The sequence below is a fragment of the Sinocyclocheilus anshuiensis genome, unplaced genomic scaffold (genome assembly GCF_001515605.1).
Source record: "Sinocyclocheilus anshuiensis isolate Anshui unplaced genomic scaffold, SAMN03320099.WGS_v1.1 scaffold1761, whole genome shotgun sequence".
Lineage (NCBI taxonomy): Eukaryota > Metazoa > Chordata > Actinopteri > Cypriniformes > Cyprinidae > Sinocyclocheilus > Sinocyclocheilus anshuiensis.
This window is the reverse complement of record NW_015538073.1, coordinates 181,115-184,706: the sequence shown is the minus strand read 5'-3', so window position 1 is coordinate 184,706 and position 3,592 is coordinate 181,115.

The following is a 3,592-nucleotide window of genomic DNA, read 5'->3' as shown; positions in this document are numbered from 1 at the left end:
GTGTGTGTGTGTGTGTGTGTGTGTGTGTGCCAGTCTCAGCTCGGGTGGAGCTCCACTGCCATTTCTCCAAAACTCTGCTTTTAATAACAGAACAAAAGAGGAACTAAAAATGCATATGTTTAAAAAATGTGCATCCCCTCCCGCCCCACGCCGTGGTTTGGTAATTTTATATGGACTGTGGCTTTGGCTCTCGACTGAAAGAGCTGGGCAGAAGAACAAGAACCGGGAACGCATACACACATTTTAATGTTTGATTTTATATATTTATTCATTTTTATTTTCTTATTTCAATTCCACGAGGGGCCACAAAGAAGGTTTCCAGAGGAGAAGCAGAACAGAAAGGACTGCTGTTATATTATTCTTCATCATTTCTGACGGCACGCATTATTATGAATCTTCACGGCCTGTTTACGGACTCAAAATAAGACGCTTAAATGATTTAAGCTCACCTTCATGTCACTCCAAACCTGTCAAACATTTTCATGCAGTTATTTTGCATAAAACGATAGCAAATGTGACTCCTAAAAGGAAGAAGAAACAGAATTTATGCATTGGAAATGTTCTTGGCTGCAGATTTCATATATCTGAGCTGTCTGTTGTTGTATATAAAGCAGAGCCGTGAATATCGGGCTAAACTTCTGGTTTTGTGTTCTTTCAGAAGAAATGGAGAGAAAATGAGAGTTCACCTTTCATTTGTAGGTGAACGAGTCCTTTAGAGAGAAACAGGCTTTCGTGATTCATTTGGGTTCATCGTCTGACTCTCCTCATGTTCTCTGTGTTTCTGAACACTCTCCTACACTCATGAAATATTATATTTTAATATGAGAGCTCTCAGTTTTGTGTGAATGTTTCCTTTTCATAATCTGGCTAGTATGATAACGATGAGTAGTCATAAAACATCGGTTCATCAGACCACATCCATAGCCAGAGTGACTTGCATTTTCTCCCTTTAAATTCTGTGTTTCAGAATTATGACAATAAAAACAGAAAAACTGTTCGGAAAGAGCTTCTGCTTTGGATTTATTCTGAAGTGACAGTTATGTGTGGATCTCATAAAAAACATGACCATTTAAACTCTTATGTTTAAAAAATAGATTTTTTTTTTTGCATAAAGAATTTTTTTTAGGATCAAGATAACATTTATTTAATGACAAAAGCATCCACACATTTTTGTTTTTTATTGGTTGATTGATTGATTGATTGATTGATTGATGGTAATTCTCTAAAAAGGTAAGGTTCTAAAAAAAATTATATTTTGCAAAAACAAATGAATTTTTAGGATAATTAGGAAAACAGTATGATATTATTTTAATCCCATTTCAACACATTTTTGCTATAAATTCTCAAAGCACCCAGACATTTTATGCTTTTGTTTTTTTTGACAGTAATAGTTCTCTTAGGTTATAAAAAAAAGAAATTATATTTTGCATAAAGAAAATTAATTTTAGTATCATTAAGATAACATGGTATTATTTTAATAACAATTAAATAAAGCATCCAAACATTCCACATATATTAATTCCTTTTTCTTCAACAGGAATAATTCTCTTAGTTAAAATATATATATATATATATTGCATGAAGAAAGTGATTTTTTTTAAGATCATGAAGATGACATTATATTATTATTTTAATGACAGTTAAACATATTTTTGCAACAAATTCTCAAACCATCCAGACGTGTTTTTTGTCAGTAATAATAATGATAATAAGTAATGATAATTTTGCATGAAACAATGTACATTTTTAGGATCATTAAGATACTATGATATTATTGTAATACATTTAAAAATATATTTATTTATTGACAGTAATAATTCTTTTAGGTTCTAAAAAATTGAAAAAATATATTTTGCATAAAGAAAAGACATTTTTAGGATCATTGAGAAAACATTATATTAATTTACCTTGTTTTTGATTTATTTTAAATTGACTGGCATCAGGTTCGGTTCATAAGACGCTTCACACACATTATTATAATATATATATATATTGCATGAAGAAAGTGAATTTTTTAAGATCATGAAGATAACATTATATTAGTATTTTAATGACAGTTAAACACATTTTTGCCACAATTTCTCAAAGCATCCAGACATTTTTTTGTTTTTGAGTTCTTTTATTTCAACAATAATAATTCACTAAGGTTCTAAAAAAAAAGGAAAATATATATTACATAAAGAAAATACATTTTTAGGATCATTAAGATAACATTATAATATTCATTTACCTTCCGTTGTGGATTTATTTTAAATCGATGGGCATCAGGATCGGTTCCTAAGACGCTTCACACACATTATTAACACGCAACTAAATTATAAACGAATCATGCAGTGTTTCATATATGATTTATTGTTATTTAACCAAGTTTACTGGGTGACTTTTCATTTCTTTAGTGGCGTTTACATTGTTTTATGCTGTAGGAACATCATGTCTTGTTCTCAGAGACGCAGACGAGCAACATCTCTGAACCCAGAGATCATTATATTTTATTAAAACTGTGAAACAGCATCCGCTGACGTGAACCGCACTGTTTAGGTGGAGGCCTGAAATCAGTGCAGATTTGAGTCAGTCGTGTAAACGTGCTTCCCCGCCTCACCACGGTAAAGTCACACACTTACCTCAGTGCCACTCATTTCATGTCATTAGAAAGAAAAGCAGCAGAGTTCAAAGAAACTGATGGCGCTCCTGCCGTTAGATTTATGATCTGTGGGACCAAGCGTCATAATAACCCTGAAACGGCATTTTAGAGTCATTGCAAATATTGTGTTTCTAGAGATTCGACTTCGTTTTAGAGCAGAATGATTACAGTGAGAGATGCAACACTCTAAAATAATGCTTCGAGAAGCACAATAAAAACTCCCGCGTCTGTGTTTTCCAAAATATGTACAACTTTATTACAAAGATTATGTATTAAAGCTTAAAAATTTCGCATAAAAACAACACTGGTGAAAATAGCGCACCGTTCTGGTGCGACGCTCACGTTTACAGAGAGTTAATAGTAGAAAAGTCAAGCACTAAATGAATGAAGGCAGATTTAAAGCACCGTTTGCATTCTGTTCATTAAACTCCTGCATGTTTAAAGAGCAGACATTTGCATAATTGGCAATATTGTAAAGCTCGTATTCAGTGCGACACATGCTAGACTGGCTTTCTTTCTCGAAAGGACACTTTATGGATTGTATTGCATCATGAACACATGACGGTGCATCAGAGTTTGTGCAAATATTAATAGCTATTATGTTGAAATATTTAATATTTCACTACATATGGTTGTCTCGTGTTAATAACCTGAGCTTTTAAAATGCATCAAATTCATGAACACTTCTAGGTCATATTTCACTCCAAAAAAATAAATAATAAAACAATATAATAATAATAATAATATATAATTGTAATTTATTTTTATTTATTTATTTTTCCTTACAGTAATGACAATTTAATGCCAGTGCGAAAAATCTTAATGGTTCTAAAAACGGGCATATTTTCTTTATGCAAAATATAATTTCTTTTTTATTATTATTATTTTGGTGTGAAATATGACGTTCACATATACTTGGTATAATGTAAATTATATTTTGTATAAAAAAAA